The 24327-nt window shown below is 39.7% G+C and overlaps 1 non-coding gene across 1 annotated transcript; it reads left to right on the top strand.

Annotated features, from left to right (window-relative positions):
- Positions 1 to 19903: 19903 nt before the first annotated feature.
- On the top strand, positions 19904 to 19977 carry Trnat-ugu (transfer RNA threonine (anticodon UGU)). The gene has a single exon. It is a non-coding gene; the product is annotated as a tRNA-Thr (tRNA).
- The last annotated feature ends 4350 nt before the right edge of the window (positions 19978 to 24327 follow it).

Genomic DNA, 24327 nt, shown 5'->3' on the forward strand with positions numbered 1-24327 from the left:
AATTAACTCAGGCAGCCACATTAAACGTGAAAAGGCGAGAAGTGGTAATGTGTAGTAAAAACCGGAGAAACCCCAATGTTTTCTACATTTGTTTTCGAAATGACGTAACTGAAAATCGTCACAATGGATGCATTTCTCTCGGAAACGTTTACAGTTATCATCTGGCAACTATTGTCGTGTGATGAGGTATGCGGTCGTACCACTCTGAACGAAGTAGAAGTTACTAAGTTGTTGCAGTCACCAAGTAAGGAGCACAGAAAGTCAAGTGTTAGTTTTCGAAAATACAATTTTTGGCCGCTTTTGCTGCCTTATAGTTTACCTAGGACCTTAAGATTTTGCATGAATTGAACTCTGGCAGCCATATTATATGAGAAAAAGCGAGAAGTGTTAATGTGTGGTAATAACCACAGAAAAATAACTTTTCTACATTTGTTTTCGAAATGACGTAATTGAAAATCGTCACAATGGACGCATTTCTCTCGGAAACGTTTACATTTATCGTCTGGCAACTAATGTCGCGTGATTAGGCGTTCGGTCGCAACACTCTGTATGAAGGAGAAGCTTTTAAGTTGTTGCAGTCACCAGGTAAGGAGAACAGCAAGTTAAGTTTCAGTTTTTGAAAATTCAATTTTTGGCCTCTTTTGCTGTCTGGTAGTTGCCCAAGGACCTTAAGATTTTGCATAAACCGAACTCTGGCAGCCACATTACACGAGAAAAAGCGAGAAGTGGTAATGTGTAGTAAAAAGCGCAGAAAACCTAACGTTTTCTACATTTGTTTTCGTAATGACGTAACTGAATATCGTCACAATGGACGCATTTCTCTCGGAAACGTTTACATTTATCGTCTGGCAACTAATGTCGCGTGATGAGGTTTGCGGTCGCACCACTCTGTACGAAGTAGAAGCTTCTAAATTGTTGCAATCACCAAGTGAGGGGAACAGAAAGTCAAGTTTTCGTATTTAAAAATTCAATTTTTGGCCACCTTTGCTGCCTTGTAGTTGACCTAGGACCTTAAGATTTTGCATGAACCGAACTCTGGCAGCCACATTACACGAGAAAAAGCGAGAAGGTGTAATGTGTAGTAAAAACCGCATAAAACCTAACGTTTTCTACATTTGTTTTCGAAATGACGTAACTGAAAATCGTCAAAATTGACGCATTTCTCTGGGAAACGTTTACATTTATCGTCTGGCAACTATTGTCGCGTTATGAGGTATGCGGTCGCACCAGTCTGTACGAAGTAGAAGCTTCTAAGTTGTTGCAGTCACCAAGTAAGATGCACAGCAAGGGAATTTTTGGCCGCTTTTGCTGCCTTGTAGTTGGCCTAGGACCTCATGATTTTGCATGAACCGAACTCTGGCAGCCACATTACATGAGAAAAAGTGAGAAGTGGTAATGCTCTGAAAGTGAAAACCAAGACGACTTTAACATAACCTCCATTGTAATCACAAATGCTGTCTATTATAGTAGAATTTCAAAATGTCCAAATTTTATTTATCACTTACCAAATGTCAGTCCCTAATTCACCCATTTGACAAACATCAAGATACAGTTATAGAGGAACAAGAAGATCGTAAGTTATCTGTGGGCCGAACTCACATACGATGTTAATGGAATTTTTGAAATACCTGGAGAACAGAACAGGAGCCATGTAAATAAATTTGCCTTATCATCACCTGTTTAATAAACATGGAGTCAATACTCTATTGTAAAACAAATATGAGAGTGATATGTGAATTACTCAAATGGACGCTGATGAAAACTAACATCAAAATTAACACATGTACACTATGTACCAAAAGGAAAATTCAATTCAGAAATCATCACCAAAACATAGCTGCAGCTGGCAAAATACAAAGTACTGCTGATGGATAAACTTAAAAGAATAGAAAACTATTACAAGCGCGGGGAACATATGAATTCCTTCATTAGATATGGAAGTGGCATTAGTTTGGGAAGGCTGGAAAGGAGTGGCAGCATGCTCAGACCCACCTATTGTAAGCGTGATAGGAGGCAGAGATGAAAGATGTTGGAGAAAGTAGGAAGTCAAAGGTAGGCACTACAGCAGCATCATATTGAAGGGAAAGTGTGACAATCCAACACTACTACTACCTCTGCTCACTCTTTTACCTGCTTTCTCGCTAACCTTTGTTTCATCTTTTTCTCAACAGCTAGGTCGTTCACAACCTGGCCTCAGACACTGCCCTCACTTCAGCTTTGTCCACCCTATCTAACTGCCCTCCTAAAGAAAGAATACAGAAGTTCTGGAAGTGTGTGATATCTTCTTCTTCTTCTTCTTCTTCAAGTGTTTCTATCAGTGATACTCAGAATTTCACCATCAGGAAGTAAGTGCAAGGGTGGATCAAATATATATCGGAATATTTGTTTTGTGTGCCTTTTTGTAAACGAAGAGTGGTGCGATCTCTCCTCGTTGTTGCTTTGGTTTCCAATGGCTGTTCTCCACAGCTAGATTGACTGAAGAAACAGTAACGTCAGAGCGAAAGGTAGGGACCTCTGTTGCACAACACATTATAATAAAGTTTGTCACAATAAAGGTTGTAAAACTGTTCAAATTTTTGGAAAGACTTGCAGCACATTTCAGAGACAACACCCCGAGAAAGACTCAAGAGTATGCATGGCACAAACATTTGTATCAGGACAAGAAGCAATTGAGAAGGCAGCTCACCATCTTCGCACAAGGACTAGCATGACATAACATCCACACTGTTTGTCAGCTTACTGAAGACAACCACTGAATAACAGTTGCTCAAATTGCTACTGGACCAAACAAAACATCATGACAATGCTTGACCGAACACAGCTGCCCAAACTCAACAAAAAAATCAGAAACTGTTGTGGACCACAGTAGAACATGCTCTCTACAGTCTGGACTTAACGCCCCACATGTTTCATTTGTTTGGACCACTAAAAAAAGCAGTCTGCACACATTTGACAATAATGGTGCTGTCAAAGCTTTCATGGACAACTGGCTGCTGCCACAGCCACATTCATTTTACAGAAACAGATCGAGACACTGTCTAACCACAGGGAAAAATGTGTTTCCAAGTCAGTTGACCTCACAGAAAAGTAATTTTGTGTGTATGAATTTTTGTAAAGCTTAAATAAACTTAAGAAAATTCTGGTTTATATTTAATTAAATCTCTTACTGAGCATCCTGTCACATATATATTTTCTATGACATATGGAACTGAAGAAATTAGTAAGAGAATTCCAGTGAACTACAAATATATACAAGCTGTAAAATATGATTGGAGAACATGAAATGTATCAATTTTGATGCATCAAGAAAACCTACACATCACAGCTTCATTCTCTTAATCCTGCTATGAGCAAGTTAACAGTTACTTCCATGATACCAATCGCAACTTGCGAAGATCACTTGTTTCTAGGAACAACTAAGAATGAACAGAGATATGGAAAGGAGAGAGGTTAGGGTTCAGCAACCCATACACAATGAGATCTACAGTCTGGGCAAAATAAATCTGGCACAGAAAATAATCATAGTAAGACTGATGTGGGATTACAGTTTTTATGCACTACAGTACCTGTTTGGTACCATTTTGCCACAAAGTTTTGCATTGTACACTTTGCTGGAGATTTTACCAAAATACTTCCAGACAATCACTCCTGCACATGTTATCCATGAACTTTTTTGTTTGTTTGTGTGTGTTGTACTCATCTAGTCAGTAAACACATGAGCTCGTCTTACTCACTCAAACATAATGACACACGCAAGTACTCAACACAGCATGAGGGAGAGACACTTGCAGACATGTACTCACAATCGATTGGTGCAGCAAAATCACGGTTTCCAGCTTTTTTATGATGAGCAGCCCCCTGTTTATTAACAACAGTCAGTTCCGTGTCAAGTCTTACAAATATTTGCTGTTGCCTTGAAGAAATCATCAATGCATACCTACAGCAAGACAGCCAAATGAGACCTGAAACTCCATCCGTTTCCTTAAGGGGTACAAGGCAATTTTTAAAAAATCTCATTTGAAGACTAGATGCTTTCCAAGCATTCTTAAATACGAGACATTTATGTTTTATTCACAAATTTGTTGGCAGCTACGTGCACAGCGTAAGCAGACTATAATCATGATGATTTTTTGAATCTCACTACAAGTATAACATTCATTCTTACTTTTCTGAATTTCTCATTAATTAACTAAGAGGAATGATAGTTACCAAGTAATATGGACTCAAATTTGTTAATAAAAATTTATCTATTTATTTTTAATTACTATCTGCATGAAAATCCAAGTACTCACAAATTAAATTTTGTTACACAAATGTGAAACATCAGTTGGAAAAAACAAAACGTTATTTGAATCTAGAGGTTTATTTATTTACTCAAGCCAGAAGCCATACAAAATTCTACCATATTATGTGATACCACTAAAACCACAATTTACATGGTTTACATAATCAGCTACATGATCTTGGCCCACAACTGGGCCACAGCAACTGCACTGCCTTCAGTCTTCATCAGCTACCCATCACTACACGACTGCACAACTCAGGGCAGCATAAGCAGTGGCACAGGTGATCCATTCTTTGTTGTCCGCATTTTACAGAGCCATTCCACTGGAAAATTTCCATTTGACAAGATTTTCCCTGGATTTACAAACACCCGATCGTAGCTTCTTTAGTCATCTTGGCTGACCAATCTAAAGTACTTCCAGACGGTAGAAACACAGGAAGTTTACCCACCTTTGAAGGGTGTCACATCTACCTGCCCACAGTTGTTCTCTGCCAGTGCATAGAGACATATATATAGTGTGGACATTTAAGTAAAGAAACTATTTCTGGAGTTCACCCTGTATCTTGGTGGTTTATGGCCATGGAGTATGTAATTTTTTTATCAATTAACAAAAAGTATTTTGCATGTGTCATTTTCACACTAACACTAATTAAATATAAAAAGTTTGCCATTAGGTGGCGACAATGGTAAGTAGCGGACGAAAGAAACAGATTGCAGACGTCAGGCAGTTAGCTTGGACCTCAGTCAACAAAGCCTCATTCAAACATTAGTCGATTTTTGTCTGCATCGTAAAGTTGTTCTTGATTGAAGATGTCAGTTTATGAGCCTAATTCTCGTCATTTGCAGGTGGTGTTACGATTGTGCTTCAATATGAAGGAAACACAAGCTGAGCCTCATCGAATGCTCTCAAGTACATATGGTAAGGACGCTATTAGTGAAAGAACGTGTCCTGAGTGCTTTCAACACCTCAAGAACGGTGATTTTATCGTCGTAGGTCGGCATAGGGGTGGGAGAGAGAATGTTTTCGAAGATGCAGAATTGGAGACATTGCTGAGTGAAGACTAGCGTCAAACTCAAGAAGAATTGGCACGATTAGTGGGGGGGGGGGGGGGGGGGTGACACAGAAAGCCATTTCGAAACATCTCAATGCTATGGGCATCATTCAGAAAGAAGGAACTTGAGTCCTGCATGAGCTGAAACCAAGAGACGTTGAACGGCATTTGTGTGTTTGTGAGCAATCGCTTCAGAGACAAAAACGGAAGGGATTTCTGCATCGAATTGTGACCGGGTACAAAAAATGGGTTCATTACGATAACCCTAAATGCAAAAAATCATGGGAATATCCCGGCTTCCATGTAGATGGCCAAACCGAATATTCGCAACTCCAAAATCACACTCTGCTTTTGTTGGGACCAGCTCAGCGTTGTGTAGTATGAGGTGTTAAAACCAAGTGAAACCATAACAGGTGCTCGTTATCGAATGCAATTAATGTGTCTGAGCAGAGCATTAAAAGACAAACTGCCGCAATACATGGAGAGGGACGATGAAGTGATTTTGCAGCACGACAACGCTTCACCCCTCGTTTCAAAGGAGGTCAAAAACTTGGAAATGTTAAAATGGGAAGTCCTACCCACTCGCCGTATTCTCCAGACATTCCTCCCTCTGACTATCACCTGTTAGGTCATGTGTAACCAATTTGTTTCATTAAAGCATCAAATATTGGGGGAAAAAATGCAGAAGCAAAGTTTTACACCTCGTATGATTCAATATTTGTTAATTTCCATTTCCTTTTTTGAATAAATATATTTAAAAAACAGGATGCCGAGATCTGAACCAATCTTTCAATGATTTTGCACCTAAATTATACTTGCTTTATACTTGTTAGTGCCCAGAAATCATCTAACTTTAATAGGACATTTAAATTTTTTTATATGTCTTATTGCTTTACGAATCTCCTGTCCTGGCACTGACCTTCAAATCTTACAAGTCTGCCAAAAATTTAAGATGACCAGTTCTTAACATCCCATTGTAAAGACATCTTCAAATTTGAAGCTTCTATTCTGAAGCTTCTATTTTGAAGAAAATCTCTGCACTCTCTTTGCTCTTTTGCAAGCACTGCACGCTGAGTACAGGACCCTCTTCCATAACTATCATTGTCGATCTACAACTAGCAACAATACAGTCTGCAAATGACAAATTACATTGACCTAAGCAATTTTGTGAAAGGGCAGATTATTAGGGTCCAGCGACTCTGATTGAGCACCTCTGAAATGGTGAAGCTGGGTAGCCATTAGTGTTGTGTGAGCATTTATGGAAAGTGGTTGACGGACAGTAAAACAACAATTAGACAACATGGTGTTGGATGTCCCTGCTGCATCACAGAATGTGTAGGTCAGAGGCTTGCCCAATCTGTAAATCAGGGTAGGTGCAATCTGTGGCAGAACTGATGACAGTAGAAGACTGGTGCAAGCTGAAGTGTTTCGGAGCACACCATTCAGTGGGGGGACATTCACATGGACTTACAGGGCAACTATGGTAGTAATCAAAGGCACCCTAACAGCTGAGAACATTATTGTGCACCTCCAGAATGTCTTCGCACTTCGTGGCCTCATCTAGCAGAATAACTGACGGTGTCACAAAACGAGAACAGAGCTACATTCGTTTTAGGAGCACAATAGTGAATTTACATTCATGTCTCGGCACCAAATTTGCCTGATGTGAACCCATAGGAACACGTGGGGGCACTTTTTGTCACCTTTCTTGGCTTATCTTGGGTCATACAAAATCTAAATTATGAAGAAGAGAGCAGACATCGTACACCTTGCAATGCTTTAGTCTCTCCCACTGAAAATAGGTATTTTAGTCACACTAGCAACAAGTAAACAACATACATTTCTGCTCTGAATTTTACTACTGTCTGATCCATTAGCTACACTTACTGATAATGTTTGTGTTCTTTAAACAACCTTTCTTGTGGTTCTGACATGTCAGTTCCTTCTGACAAACTGATGAGCCCTTCATATTACCATACTACTGAAAATAATTCCAGATCATCTCCTGTATATTTTCAAGTTACCAGACTTCAGCGATTACTTAACAAGTCTTCAGGTCACACTATCAGATCCCTTTTGCCTAATTACATACATTACATTAAACTGGATATGTTGTTACCTACTAGTTACCCTATCAAGCATTTACAGGGTGGCTTCCTACATTCATAAAGAAAAGTCTTTTCTGAACACGACTGTGTCATTTCAGATAAAACTCTCAACTTTTAATAGTGTCTCTCCCACTTGTCTTCAGGGATAAAATAAGTGCCCAACACACACACACACACACACACACACACACACACACACTAATGACAAACTGCAAGAAGGTACCTGATGAGTAAAAGCTATAGAAAGAACACTGTCATGTTATCTTTCTGCTCTAAAAGCAGAAACACTCTTCCAAAACACTTCCCAATATCTACTGCTCCCAATCTTTTCAATTTTATTTTATTTTTAGGTCAATTTGACCTAATACTGAACCGCTATTTAAATATTTCTTGTGAATGTTTCCCAAATTAATCCATTTATTGAAGTGCATCAATGTATCATCTGACCACATTCTGTATATCTTGTGTGATGTCAACTATTTTTGCTTTTCCCCCACAAGCAAACCAATTTGTTCTGTAAAGCTGTCTTACTGGTGCCATTTTTATACATTCTACTTTTTTATCCAATAGCTGAGATAACTGAGTATGGATAACCTCAAAAGTTTATTCCTTAACGAAACAATTAATTGGCATTTTTGTTTCATTTACGATGCACCACACAGCATTCAGTGCCATAAATATGAGGAGAATTCAATATGTAATGCAACAAACATTTCTTTCTCCACAAATTTTGGTCGAGATATGCGCAATTTGTTGTGGGAAATTGTGGAATATTACCACTTCTGCCACCATAGCTCATCAAGTTTGATAGGTGGCAGTACTGTGTGTAGTCTTCAAAATGGTGTCTGCAACAGAGGAGTATTCCGAGCAGGGAGCTGTCACTGCGTTTCTTGTGGCAGGATGTCTACAGAGACCTGGTAGTGAACAAAAGCACGGTGAGTCATTGGGCAGGCATTCGTCACCATCGCAACAAGGTTAAGCAAACCTATCTAATCTCCCACGTGCCAGCAGCTGCACACAGCTAGGACTCCTACAATCTAGGAACTTGCACTCTCAGTCGAGTTGGGTGACTGTTCACAATCAAAACATTTCACTGTTCAACTGGACATCTGTTGATAGTGATGTCACAGTCATCCACTAGATGGGTTACTCAAAGATGTGTGCCCACTGGATTCCACACCACCTAACAGAAGACCATAAAGAGCAAGGAAGGACCATCTGTGGAGAACTGCTTGCGTGTTACGAGGCTGATGACAATTATGAAACTTCCTGGCAGATTAAAACTGTGTGCCCGACCGAGACTCGAACTCGGGACCTTTGCCTTTCGCGGGCAAGTGCTCTACCAACTGAGCTACCGAAGCACGACTCACGCCCGGTACTCACAGCTTTACTTCTGCCAGTACCTCGTCTCCTACCTTCCAAACTTTACAGAAGCTCTCCTGCGAACCTTGCAGAACTATTGCGGAGACATATCCTTTCTTTCAGGAGTGCTAGTTCTGCAAGGTTCGCAGGAGAGCTTCTGTAAAGTTTGGAAGGTAGGAGACGAGGTACTGGCAGAAGTAAAGCTGTGAGTACCGGGCGTGAGTCGTGCTTCGGTAGCTCAGTTGGTAGAGCACTTGCCCGCGAAAGGCAAAGGTCCCGAGTTCGAGTCTCGGTCGGGCACACAGTTTTAATCTGCCAGGAAGTTTCATATCAGCGCACACTTCGCTGCAGAGTGAAAATCTCATTCTGATGACAATTTTTTGTCAAACATCATCACAGGCGATGAAACATGGGTTCGTCACTCTAAACCGGAAACAAAACTGCATTCCACAGAGTCGTCCCATGCCACTTCTCTGAGGAAAAAGATCAACGCCGTACACCCGGCCATTAAAGTCACGGCGACAATGTTCTGGAATTCTGAAGGGATTATTCTGCTTATGTCCTCCCTTGCGGTGCAACAATTAACTGACATTTATTGCGCTACACTCAGGAAATTGAAGAAACGACTTTAGGGTGTACGTCGCCACAAAAATGCAAACAAAATTCTCCTTCTCCATGACAATCCAAGACCTAAAACAAGCCTATATCCAAGAGGAGCTGCTCACGAAACTGCATTGGACTATCGTTCCTTATACAGCCTACTGACAATCTCACACATTCCGACTTCCATCTGTTTGGCTCAATGCGGCTTGCACTCCGCAGGAAGTATGTGGAAGATGGTGCAGTTATTGGTGCAACAGGATATTCACTCCGATGTCAACCAGCAGAGTGGTACACGCAGGCATACAGGCGCTCCCAGTAAACTGGCATAAGCCCATCGCATTGCCCATAGATTATTTTGAGAAACATGGTTTTACGGAGAAACATGTTTTTACAACCAAGAGAATGGGAAACAATATCGTTACTGGCATCTTAAATAAGAAAGTTGCTTCCAGGAAAAATTTTGTTGCATTACTTATTGAATGTCCCTCATATTTCCAGTACAGTAACACTTTTTGTTAAGTAAATAAAAACTTTTCTTTAACTATTGTACATAGCACAATCATTAAATCTTAGCATGAAATACACTGGCTGTGCAAGTAAGTTTTAATTGTGTGGTAAAAATTGAACTGCTGTTCTTTAAACATTTTTGTTGTTTAAATGTTCAGTGTATTTTTCTTCTTATTTTCTTGCATGTACGAGTACGTGTTAGCAGTGCGTGAGGAAGCGCAATGGAAAACAACATTGTAAAACTTTATACATACTTTTGAAGACTTTCACAAGGGCTGGATTGGGTTGGAAGGGGGCAAGTGAAGACTAGGTTAGTCGAACACTTTTTTATTCAGAACACACATTTGAAGAAAGGAAATGTGAGTAGGGATCTTGGCTAGAATCAGACAGCCACTGCTCTGATATTGCAGTAATATTTGACTAATGGTGTATGGAGCATTTGTTTAAGTGCATCTAAGGAAAATATTTAGCCAACATAGTCTGTACACTGAAACCTTAGCAGGGTTTTTCCTTTAATATAGTAAAGTTGTGTCACAATCATGGCTGAATAGGAAATACAGATAACTGCTGATCATTAGAATGTACCACTCGCTCTCTTTAAATGTGTTTCTGTACTGTGTTACAATCAACATTGCGTTCTGAACTTATTTTGTGTGTAAGTGTCGTTAATATGAAACCACTGGTCGTTAAACCGGCCCCAACAATTATGATCTGTTAACTGAATGCATCATGTGCCGATGTACAACATTCAATGCTCATACAACAGCCATGCGCAATTACTAATCTGATGTGGCACTAAAATCATCATTGCACTGCCATGGTATAGTATTAATAAAGGCTGCTTGAAATGGGTAAGGTTTTATTGTACATGGGAGTGGCAACTCATTAAATAGTGAAGGTGCAAATGCGCAATGTGGATATGCAGATTGCCTTAACTGAAAGTGTCTAAATTATGGTTTGAAGTTTTCTTTCCAAGTTACATCAGAAAAATCTCTTCAGTGTTGACCAACCCTAGAATCACAGTGCCATTCTATAGCATCACATCTCCAGTTTATTAGTACACATTGTAACTGCATCTTTCATACGTGTTTGAACAAACAATAAGCTAATAAGTATCACAATAAATTCTGCATCAGTAAGCAGTATGTGCATTATTATTGAAACAGCTATGAGCCCTAATGCAAATGTTTTGTGCATTATATACTCATAGTTATGGGTGTAGTCGAATTAAGTCGAGTGATGCTGAGGGAATTAGATTAGGAAATGAGACACTTAAAGTAGTAAAGGAGTTTTGCTATTTGAGGAGCAAAATAACTGATGATGGTCGAAGTAGAGAGGATATAAAATGGAGACTGGCAATGGCAAGGAACGTTCCTGAAGAAGAGAAATTTGATAACATCGAGTATAGATTCAAGTGTCAGAAAGTCATTTCTGAAAGTATTTGTATGGAGTGTAGCCATGTATGGAAGTGAAACATGGACGATGAATAGTTTGGACAAGAAGAGAATAGAAGCTTTCGAAAAGTGGTGCTACAGAAGAATGCTGAAGATTAGATGGGTAGATCACATAACTAATGAGGAAGTATTGAATAGGATTGGGGAGAAGAGACGTTCGTGGCACAAAGTGACCAGAAGAAGGGATCGGTTGGTAGGACATGTTCTGAGGCATCAAGGGATCACCTATTTAGTATTGGAGGGCAGCGTGGAGGGTAAAAATCGTAGTGGGAGACCAAGAGATGATTACACGTAGCAGATTCAGAAGGATGTAGGTTGCACAGGATATAGTAGCATGGAGAGCTGCATCAAAGCAGTCTCAGGACTGAAGACCACAACAACAGTTATGGGTACTTATTAACAGTGTTACTAGGCACATATCATCCTTGTATTTGACTTCACGACAATGCATGCTGATAGCCAACATACAAATCTTGCTTTTTTGATTAATTTTCATGGTACTTAATGTTTTCATCTGTTTAGGGTTATATGTATTTTATGTACACGAAAATGCGTGTGTATTATGGAGCTACTGAGTGCACTTAGGCTCCCATACTGTGTAACACTTCTATTAACAAGTTGTCAGCTTTTTTTATGTTCCATGTTACCTCATTAATTATTTACAGTGCAGGCATATGCTAACTGCTCAACAATTATTCAAGATTGTCATGTTTTGTATTCTACATGCCAAATTCTCACAGAACCAATAAATGTGTGTTCTGTTCGAGCTAATGATGGTGGCGGCTGAGTATGCATAAAGTGTGCTTGCTTGTGTCAATGTGTGCATTTTCTTTGATGTAAAAGGCTTTCGCCGACAGCTGCATGTGTAACAGTCTCTTCATTGGTCTTTATGTTGTGCCTGACCGCAGCTCAATGGATCATCTTTACATTAAGTAGCAATCTATCCTATCTGTTGTATAGTTCTTATTACAAAATGGAGTTTCTAGTGTTTAGTTATCATATATACGATGTCCTAGGAGGAATGGTCATTTGTCAATGATCTATCAGGAATGATCATTTGAAGCACAAGAGTCTTGTAAACAATTCTTTTATGTTTTGTAATAAATGTGCAGAGTCGTTTACATTAATTCCACAATGCTTAAAACTTGTGGCAAGAATTGAACATGATTTTATCCTGATTTAAGCTGTGTGTGTGTGTGTGAAAAAAGGCACGAAAACATTACATTGTAATTCTCACTATTGTGAACTATGTTGTGCACAATGAAGACGCACATAATTCAGTGCTTGTAACAATCTATGGGCACAATTATCTCGTAACTATTACTATCAATATTTTTCAAATCACACACTAAGAAAAGTTCATGACGAAAACATTATCTGACACTTAAAGTAAATCACATAATCAGGACCTCACAAGTGATTCCAAAGACTCAGAAGAACTCCAAACAGCATATGCAGTACAACAAGAATGATTGCAATTTTCATCTTTGAAAAATTCATGAAGATGATTTTATTTTCAGCCACCTGAAATGGAAGGAATGTATGTATGTATATTTAGATTTACTTCATACACAGAACAATGATTTTTCCTCTTACTATTAATAGAAGGTAATCTAGCTATCCATACAGCAGTATCATTCTGCAATCAGCTTCAAACGCTGGTTCTCGAAATTGTCTCAATAGTGTTCTCCAGAAACAATGTCATCTTTCCTTCAGCGATTCCCATTTGAATTCCAAAAGCGCATCTATAATCGACGTAATGCTTTTCTCTCTGAAACGGTTACATTTATCTTCTGCAAGCCCTTGTCGCGTGCTGCAATATGCGGAGACACTTCAAGCAGCACAGTAGAACACAGTAGAAGCATCTAAGTTGATGCAATCGGCCAGTAAGAAGAGCTACATATCAAACTTTAGTTATCGATTACTGAATTATTTGCCAGTTTGGTGCCTTGGACATGACCAAGGACCTTAAGATTTTGCATGAACCGAGGACTGGCAGCCACGTAACACGAGAATATGTGAAAAGTGTTAATATGTAGCAAAAACCTAAGAAAATACTCCCGTATCCGGCATTTACTATCGAATCGACGTAATGCCATTTCGTCACATTGGTCGCTTTTCTCTCTGAAACGGTTACATTTATCGTCTGCAAGCCTCTGTGGCGTGCTGCGGTATGCGGAGACACTTCAAGCAGCACAGTAGAACACAGTACAAGCATCTAAGTTGATGCAATCGGCCAGTAGGAAGAGCTATATTTCTAGTTTTAGCTATCGATTACTGATTTATTGGACGGTTTGGTGCCTTGGACATTACCGAGGACCTTAAGATTTTGCATGAACCGAGGACTGCCATGATCCCCGACCGCCGAATCATGAGTACCATGCTAACTAGTTCCTGTGGAATACAGACCTTGACTTCACCATGGCTGTCTCCCCCTTTACACAAGAGGCCCACACGAAGGCAATAGCCAGTAACGACATCGCCATCCGCCAACTGCTGCCGAATCGGTCCCCACCTAGGGTCCTCATCCTGTTTGTCAGCTAAGTCGCAGAAGAAACCGTGTGTCTCGGAGAGAAGGAAATTCACCCCAAGATACGTCTCCACGTGGCCCTTGCCTTCCCCAGACTCTCCCGCGAACATACGGCTGAGAGCGTTGGCCACTTCATTGTCACTGCCCCTAATATGTCGAACCAGGAGATAAAGTCATCTTAACTTCGGCATGATTTTTAGCGAACTTATTAATCAAAGATCAAGTTCTGGCACTGGCCAAATAACTCGCGGAGGCTCATTTGTTTCAGTTCAGTTGTATTGCTCACCTGTTCTCCAGATAAAGTTGTGTAGTTTATATCTCAGAATATTGTCTGCCGTTGATGTCTGTTGTGTTAGAGATAATTGGCAGCAGTCGACGCATGCATGCTGGGAGCAGAGCACCACGGGGGCAGAGAGATATTTAAGGCCATGTCCTCTCCTTTACATCTTGGGTTATGTTGTCACTTTTGCGTGATTCCATCTTTCTGGTGGAGGATTATAGCATCCGAAATTCAGTTGCATTTCAAAGTTGAGTATATTTCTATGTCATTTCCTGTCTCGTGGATCTCTCGTATTGATCTGAATCCTTTGTCTGCTCATGTCTATCGCCAATTCACACGAAATTTTGAAGCAACCTCATTTTAGGGGTATTGTCATATGATCATGTTCTAGTTGTAATCATTGTAAGAATATTGTTGATTAATCAACTGAGTAAACAAGTTTGAAGATCGGTTTGGTCAAAATTAAAGCACCTCCTTAATTGTTTTAATCATTTGTATATAGTTTTGTTTAGGAATGTTGGCTAGCCAAACGTTAAAAAATCTGTGTTCTTACGCTTAATCTGTTTCTCAGCTGATTGGAAGCAATGACAGTTCTTCTGGGAATTCTATGGACATTTGTACTATTTACGTAAAGCTAATTAAGTATATTTGCCTAGTCATATCCAAATTTCAAGTTTTATGGGTCTTGTTCCATGTAAAGAAATTTATTTATTATTTTTCCAACTGATCTGGCCTTATAAGGCAGTCTCCTGTATTATTGTGATTGTGATTTTATAATGCTTTCGATTGTAATAAAATATGTAGCAAGTACAACAGATTACTATTGTGATTTTGGTGTGTCACTACCATAACTCATTTCATAGAGGATGAAATGTTTCATGAAATATTTAATTATGAATGCATTTTTAAAGCTAAATATATTGAAACCTGAATTTGGCTTCTCGGTTGAAGTAAAAAAAAAAAAAAAAAAGTCTCTCTGTTTTTGATACATTCAACCCATAAAAGGGGTGGAATATTGGATGAAATGTTTTATGAAAATAATTCAGTGTGAAAGAATTTTTAAAGCTAAATCTATGAAAATTGTGTTATTGAAAAATACGTGTTTCACTGTTTTTGGAACTACAACCTCCCATGAGGTGCAATAAGGGCACACATATTCAATGACTCATCGCCTTCCAGCCCAACCTGCAAAGTATACGAACTTGAAATTTGATGAAGGTGTAAATCTTACGATGTAAGCATCATTTAAGAAGAGATTGTTCGAAATTCCGCTCCTAAGGGGGTGAAATATGCGTTGAATGGGTTTTTTAAAATATGTCCCTATTGAAGCTAGAACTACAAAACTACGAAAAATGGCATTTGGTTTCTTTGTCAAAAACAAAAAAAAAAACAGGTTTTAAGCATTTTCCGAAATTCTTCCATTAGGGGAATAAAATAATTACTGAAGGTTTTTTGAAAAAAAATCATTATTAAAGAACTACTAAAGCATTTTTAAAGCTGCATCTATGAAAATTGGATTTGAATTCTCGGTTGGATGTAAAAAAAGTGTTTCGTTGTTTTTGGAAAATTAACTCACCAATAGCGTGAAATAGGGGACGAAAAGTTTTATGAAATATTTCACTATGAAAGCATTTTTAGAACTAAATCGATGAAGATTTGAATTGGGCTCCTCAGTTGTAAATAGAAGAATACATGTTTAATTGTTTTTGAAAATTCAACCCCTAAAAGGTGTGAGATGTTTCTGAAAACGTTTCATTGTGAAAGCATTACTAAATATATCTCAGAATTCGTATTTGGCTCCTCTGTTAGAATTTTTCAATGTTGCACTGGTTTTGGAACTTCAATCCTAAGGGGATGAAAAATTTTAATGAAATATTTATTGCGTTATATTAAAATATTTTAAGTCTGCATCTATGAAAACCGGTATTTCACTTCTTAATTAGATATAAAGAAATATGCGTTAGGGAATGAAAGATTCTACGGAGATATCACCACAAGACTACAAACGGCTTGATTAACAAAAACCTTGGACTTCAGCTATCGGCATTGCTTTTTGGTCATAAGAACATTCAGTAAAAGACCATGCTTCAATGGCGTTGAAAAGTTAAGAAAGTGTTGCAATTTACAAAAGACATAAAAAACGATTAAAGAAAAAAAATTCTTTGCAGACCATACGGTCTTCGCAAGTAAAGAAGCGGATGATAAGCTAGCTCTTTATGCAAATGAGTTGGTCAGTTTAAGTTCCGTGACATGTCATGTAGCAGGAACCAAATCCAATAGTTGCTACGATTGGCTAAAGGGAAAGTTTTGCTGAATCAAGGGAAATCGCTTCTACAAGTGGCTGAGAATCTCGTAATGAATAAAAATTATGTATTGAGGATTCCAAGGTGGGAGACGCAAAATTCCTCCCCCCCCCCCCCCTCTCGCCTCCCCCCCCTCCTCCCATTGCTATCTTCCTTTTCCTATGGCAAAAAGAAACGAGAGAAATTTCCGCTGTGAAACAATTTGCAAACAAGAGAACGGCCCTTGAAATTTAACGCTTCAAGGTTTTAAGCCCTGCTCTTTCTGTATGTTGATTAGAAACTGTTAACCCACATGTGAAACCTGAGTACATAATCCCTGTGACATTTGATCAACGGTGTTCCTTAAGGACAGGTCGTGATTGAAAACGTTCGAAAATTCAATATCTTTGTAATTGCATTTTTTAAGGGTGTACTTGTCTAGACTCTTGGAACGGAAAGGTTTTTTTTAATCCTCGCGTTACAAAAGTTTCTACAGCCCATTGTTTGAAGCAGTGTCACGGCTGCCATGAGCCGCCCGGCGTAGCCGCGCTGTCTCAAACGCCTTGTCACGGTTCACGCAGCTCCCCTCGTTGGATGTTCGAGTCCTCCTTCGGGCATGGTTATGTGTGTGTGTGTGTGTGTGTGTGTGTGTGTGTGTGTGTGTGTGTGTGTGCGTGTGTTGTCCTTAGCATACGTTACTGTAAGTAGTGTGTAAGCATAGGGACTTGTGAAGTGTCAGGCAAATCCAACACCTTCCATGAAAACCCTGACATGATAAGCAAATCCAGTAGTATGTCACATAGCTCCGAATAAATCGTGACATTAAATTAACGAAAGTAATACGAGTAACGAGTGAGGAAATGCAATATCACAGACTAACACAAGAATGCCTAAATGCTTGTCATACCTTCCCACCATGAGACAGACGCAGTTCCGAGGGGAGAAACGAAAACAGAAGTCGAGAGCAGAACCGTGTTAAGCTGGAAGGCCCTACGATAAGGGACGGACGGACACCCACGTCGCCAGCTAAATGCTAGGACCACACCACCCGCAAGTTTTAGCGTGAGACTTTTTCGCGTCTCTGTTACGTTAGGACCACCCCCCCAGCCCATGTTAAAAGATAGAGCCCTCCAGAAGGACAGTACAGATCTTACGATAACGCTAAAAGGAACACACCAGCTGCAAGTTTTAACGTGAGACTTTTTCGCGTCTGCTACGTTGCAAACTTTAAAAACATTGCCCCACCACGAAAAGTATAATGTTTCTCATTGGATAGACAGAATTTTTGTAGGCAGAGCTTAAGGTTAACATTGAGACCCTGATTGGTAAGATGAAAACACAGCCAGATAGTTTTTTTTTTTAAACCAACTTCGGTAAATTGTAGTAAGGAGAAGTTAGGGAGAGTTACTTCCGAGACGGCGAGGTGAGCGGAGCTGTGCTGCCCGTCGCCCCCTGACGAACACCGACAAGGTAATGAACGCACGCGATGCCACATAACAGCGCATAAAGCTTCTCTCAGAACTGCAGAAGTCTCATCTGTTACATCCCTTTTTTGCGTAATACTAGTGTCGATCGTCAATTAAAGCTCATGGTGTTCACATTTGCCACTTGAAGTAAAAATCTGAAACGCGATGATTTTTCTGTTTTATAGTTATTGAGAAGCCACATCAGCCACTGTAATTTACGACAAGTTAGATAAGTAATTAAAGATAATTGAGGGTCACTGTAGACCATATTGATAGTTTTCTCTCTTGTGAAACTTAATTTAAACCTACATTATAGATGTGATATGGCATAGGTCATACTTCGATACATTGTAGAACTTGGAAACCCATTCAGGGAATATTCGTTCACATTTTTGTTGGTTTTTACCATCCTGTATTAAAACATCTCCTTTTATCAATAGTGCAATTTATAAACAATGTTTTGTGATTAGAATAAAATTTCCAGTGGTAAACTTAACTGCTTTTTCGACGTTATTTTACCAGCTAACTAAAAATAGGAAAGCCTTGATCCCCTTCCACTAAATTTAGTTAGTATTAAGATTCTTTTACAGGGAGTGCAGTGGAGCTGACGCTGAAATCATTAAGTATTTGGTTATATTATCGCTAGTCTCACTGAACTCTTCTGAATTCTACATGTCATGTGTGGTCTGGCGTCTCCTTACCAGCAACAGGTCCCAGGTTCAAACTAGTCAATACCCTAAAAAACACGCTCAGAGCGTCGTTGCGCGAAAGTGGTAGGGAGACACGATATAGAACAAGCAGACACCACGCAGAATGTTTAGAGACTGATGGTTCAAATAGCTCTGAGCACTTTGGGACTCAACTTCTGAGGTCATCAGTCCCCTAGAACTTAGAACTACTTAAACCTAACTAATCTAAGGACACCACACACATCCATACCTGAGGCAGCATTCGAACCTGCGACCGTAGCGGTCACACGGATCCAGACTGAAGCGCCTAGAACCGCGCGGTCACACCGGCCGGTTAGGAACTGACGACCTCAGCAGTTAGGTCCCACAGGAGCTTACCACAGACGGACAGTTGCCATGGGACACTCTTGAGTCGGAAACGCTTGCTCAGGAAGAAGGCCTACACTACGCTTGTCCATCCGCTTTTAGAATATTGTTGCGCGGTGTGGGATCCTTACCAGATAGGACTGTCGGAGTTCAAAGAAGGGCAGCACGTTATATCGCGAAATATGGGAGAGAGTGTCACTGAAATGATAGAGGATTTGGGATGGGTATCATTAAAACAAAGGCGTTTTTCGTTGCGACGAAATTCCAGTCACCAACTTTCTCCTCCGAATGCGAAAATATTTTGTTGACACCGACCTACATAGGAAGAAACGATCACCTCGATAAAATAATGGAAACCAGAGCTCGTACGGAAAGATATAGGTGTTCGTTCTTTCCGCACGCTATACGAGATTGGAATAATGGAGAATTGTGAAGGTATATGAAGATAGTAACTGCCTCGAAAGAACAGGTACCACTGATGACCGTGCAGCTTCTCTAGAATAAATGATAATTAATTGAAACGCTCAGCTGCCGACAGGTGTTGATGTACCTCGGGGTACACATTTTCAGCTGTCCCCATCGAGGTATATCAACACCTGTCTGCAGCTGAGGGTTTCAATTAATTATCATTTATTCTAGAAAAGCTGCACGGTAATCAGTGGTATCTGTTCCTTCGAGAACAGTTACTATCTTCATATATGTAGTTAAAGGCTATCCAGACATTAACCTTCGTCTGTGCGAATGCGCAAAGATTGCCCGAACTCTTACGGGAATCGTCACCTCAGTGTGCCCGAGTAATGAGTGGATGGGCAAATACCTATTACGTACATTACGTATGTTGATTGTGGACAGTTGGGAATGTGGGTCTCACGGGAAGCGTGCAAGGGTTAAGTCCCTGCAGTCGTGCTATTCATCTGTGTCCTCGGTGGCTCAGATGGATAGAGCGTCTGCCATGTAAGCAGGAGATCCCGGGTTCGAGTCCCGGTTGGGGCACACATTTTCAGCTGTCCCCATCGAGGTTGTATCAACAACACCTATCGGCATCTGAGGGTTTCAATTAATTATCAATTCTGAAGGTAATTCGATGAACCTTCTGCCAGGCACTTAAATGTGATTTGCAGAGTATCCATGTAGATGTAGATGAAAACTCGTCCCGTGTCGCACGTGCTCAAAACGATTCATACTACAGAATGCATGCAAACAGACTCGCCGAAAATACTGACGAATAACGATTGCTGCATGTCCAAGTTACACAGATCGGCCTTTCCTGCCAAGAAGAACAGGGAATTGCTATGTAGGAACAATTCGAGCTAGACGTAGGGCTCATAAGCACTCCTTGAATTGCAGACTAAACGTAAATAACGAAAATGCATTTTTGGTAAAAATTGGTCAAAACATAATCCTGTGCCCTCCGTATTGGATTAGCCGCTTTGAATATTGAAAATCTGACTTCAGCTTCCTGTTCAGCAACATTAAAAATATATATGTAACACTCAGTTCATGCAAATCGAAGTAATAATATAACTAAAAGTTTTCTCTAAACTTTGAACACTTTTTTTTTCGAGAAACGTTTATTTCTCAGAACGGCATGCAGCATAAACTAAAAGTGATTCAACCTCGTAACTTCTACCTCGGACCCCGAAAAGTAAACATTTTTCTTAGGAGCTTATAGCTATAATATGACATTTGTTAATATTAACTAATTTTTGTGTGGGCATAAGGAGTGAAACAAACCCCCAAAAATCGAACTCAAAGTTCGAATTAGCACTGTATCGTTAAATTTAAGGTTGTTTCATTGCGGTTCGGTATGCGCTCCCATAAATTTTATGTAATATCGACTGATGTTATCCATTTTTAATTTCAGAGAAATAATGTGGTATCAACTGATGTTATCCATTTTTGATTTCAGGTAACATCTGAGGGGCCACACTGCACGCACTCTGCGTACTTCAGACTCGCAGGCCCTTGATCAAATCATAATTACGGGCGCCATTTCTTTTTACTGAAAATCTAAAATATAGCTCATAGTATGATCACTCGTAATTCCCAAACAGTTCCTTCGAATGTATTTTCATTGTCTCAAAAAAATTTCCAAATGTACCATTTTTTGCTCATTTGAATGAGAACCTGGCCGTAATGGCGGAATATAGTCACGATATTTTTTTCGGAGACGTTGTACGTTCGCGAGAAGAATTTCGTTCCACGCGTGTCGATGGACATTCCACAGATATTACTGTGTGTGTGTGCTACTCAGTCGTGCCATTTGAGTGTACATCTTTGCATAGTTTTCCTTTCACAATGTAAACAGTGCTCGGCTCAGTTGCTAACTGGCCATTGAGTGATTCCGAAGGTGTCGGATGTGCGGTGCGTTCGGTCTGCTAAGAAAGCAACAGACTGGCGTGGTGCGATGGCAGAAGCAGACACTGAGGGAGCTAGCTGTAGGGATGCCAGCGAACAATTTATGCCAAGTAAGACGAAGAGAACTATTCTAAAATTATGAGCCGTCTCGAAAGTGTTTATCATTAGTAAATCTTGTAGTTGAGACTGACAATCAATCTACAATAACTGACATATTTGCCTAGAGAGAGATACAGGAAATCCCCGCTCCTGATGAAATTTTGGTTGTGATGACAGGCCGATGGGTAGTGTAGCCCGAGATCTAAGTTAGGTTGTAGGGAGGTAATTTGATTGAGAGTTGTTTATGCCAACGATTATGAATGCCGAGTAAACGTTGTGCGAGCAGATTGCCCTGTAGCGTAGCCTAGTGTTTCCGTCCGCGCCATATTTAACACATTTTCTCTAGCTGTGTACAAAAGTCGCACAACAGCCACGAAAACTACGTTTCTGGTGGGGTGAGGGGAGAGTCCACTATGTAACTTTCAGTACAATTTTTAGTAAGCGCCGAAACTAGCCGAAATAGAAGCGTAATTTTAACTATATTTCCGTTTGTGGGAAAATAGTGGTTCTCCTCTTTCGGCATCAACTGTAATATGCAGGCGACTTATTAGAGTTTTTTTAACTCTGAATCATGATCTCAATAGACGCAGAGCTTTTTTTTACGTTACTTTATTCGTGGTCTATAGTAAACAATGCAACGGTCAATTCTTTGAAGTGCGACGTGTGTCTGCAATGTTCGTAAGGCCAAGTTTGTATATATTCGGTGTCAGTTTTTTTATTTTTTTTGCCATATACTGTATAATTAAGGCGAGGAGGATAATGTTCAAGGAGCACTGCATTAGCAGTCTATGGAGAAATTGAGGATTTGGATCTGATGAACGGCATGCTCGGGCAGTTGGTGCAATTAGGTTGTCCACTGCGTAATTCGGACACAATGATCATTGCCTCTCCCTAGTAACCAGTGGACTCGGGTGCTAATCCTGGTCTGGCACAAATTTTCAACAGTGCCCATTGACTAAAGTCAGTGCCCATTGTCAGCTAATTTCATTGTTTCGGTGTTCAATTGTATTTTGTTCACGATACGCCGTCTAGCTTTTTCATGGATAACAGCTTTGGAAAGCGTACAGGTTATATTGATATTCGGTCGTCGTTAGTCCAAAGCTAGTATAGTGATTTTTAAACACAGTTGTAGTGCATATTAAGCCTACACACGTATTTGTGTCCTGTGTTTCTTTACCAAGAACTTCTTCGTAGGTAATTTCCCTATAGTGGTATTTTGTTTAAGTATTTATAGCCTGCAGGCTTGGATGAAATATGAAACACATGTCCGAAGTGTCTGTTGATGCTGCAGATACTGTTTTATCCGTACTACGGGCACAAACTCTTCATCTAATACAGGACACAATTTGTCTCGAGATTTAGCAATTTTTCGTAATATCGGCCTAGCTTCGATATATTTTTCTCTAATTCTTGTTTGGATTTAATCTTAAAACACACTAACTCTCCCACCAATTATTCGATAAATGATTTCATCCCTTTCGTAGCCTACAGTTCCTAAACGGTCGATAATATTAATAATTTCCTTTCTCACTTTTATTTCCTGTAGAATCTCCTGTTTATGGTTATTGCTAACCTGTTTCACGTTCTCACTTTTATTATTTTTATTTTTCTAGTTTTGTGTCTGGTAGCCAAGTTTTCTTTGAATTCCGTTTTTAATTCTGAAATAGTAACAGTTAAAGGTCAAGTGAAGATTGCGATCTATTTGAGGAGAGTGGTTCGGAGATCTTTTATATTAGACGTACACAGGTCATGGAGATCCGTATCTATATAAAATTACTTCAAGTGTAATGTAGCCCATTCTCTTGTCATGATCTCGGCTGTATCGTAGCGCATTGTCTCGGTTAGGTTGGAGATTTTGGTTGAGAGTTGCCGAAGTCAAAGAAAGTGATTACGAAGTCAAGACTGTGCTAACAAAACGATCTGTAGCGCAGTCCAAAATGTTCTTTCGGTCCTTCTAAAATCTCTTTTAATTAAAAATAACTAAAGCCGCAAGATACAAAGACAAAAACTATTACGTAATAGAGCAATCCCAGACTACTGTGGTGTACGTTGTGTACGTATACTAATTTACTGTCAGTGAATATATATTTTTTACTCATTTGCTGGATTCCAGTTTTCCGCTTTTTGCGGCGAAAAACCTTTTCCTGCGAAGGGCCCATTAGCTTGTCGGTTATATTCGTGACTTTCTCGACGGTCAGTTATTTCATGGTAGTCTATCCACCGGCGTCATTGTTAGCATCGAATATAGATATAAGTATTAGGAAGTCTAATATGAAGCCAACGCATGAGTATGTCTAATGATGAATAAGAAAAATAGGATTGCGGGTTAGCTACTACAAGCAGCATAGTGAACGCGTTATTGTGGCCAAGATAGACACGAAGCCCAAGCCCACCACAGTAGTACAAGTAGTCCGCAGATGAAGAAATTGATGAAATGTGTGATAAGATAAAAGAAATTATTCACATGGTGGAGGGAGACGAAAATTTAATAGTAATGGGTGACTGGAATTCGATAGTAGAAAAAGGAAGAAGAGGAAGCGTAGTAGGTGAATATGGAATGGGGGTAAGAAATGAGAAGAAGCCTCCTGGTAGGTTTTTGTCCAGAGCATAACTTAATCATAGCTAACTCTTGGTCCAAGAATCATGAAAGAAGGTTGTAAACATGTAAGAGACCTGGAGATACTGCAAGATTTTACATGGATTATATAATGGTAAGACAGAGATTTAGGAACCAGGTATTAAATTGTAAGACATTTCCAGGGGAAAATGTGGACTCTGATCACAATCTATTGGTTATGAACTGTAGATTAAAACTGAAGAAACTGGAAAAAGGTGGGAATTTAAGGAGATGGGACCTGGTTGAACTGACAGAATCAGAAGTTGTAG

This window comes from Schistocerca serialis, chromosome 12 (assembly GCF_023864345.2).
Source record: "Schistocerca serialis cubense isolate TAMUIC-IGC-003099 chromosome 12, iqSchSeri2.2, whole genome shotgun sequence".
NCBI classification, from domain to species: Eukaryota; Metazoa; Arthropoda; class Insecta; order Orthoptera; family Acrididae; genus Schistocerca; species Schistocerca serialis.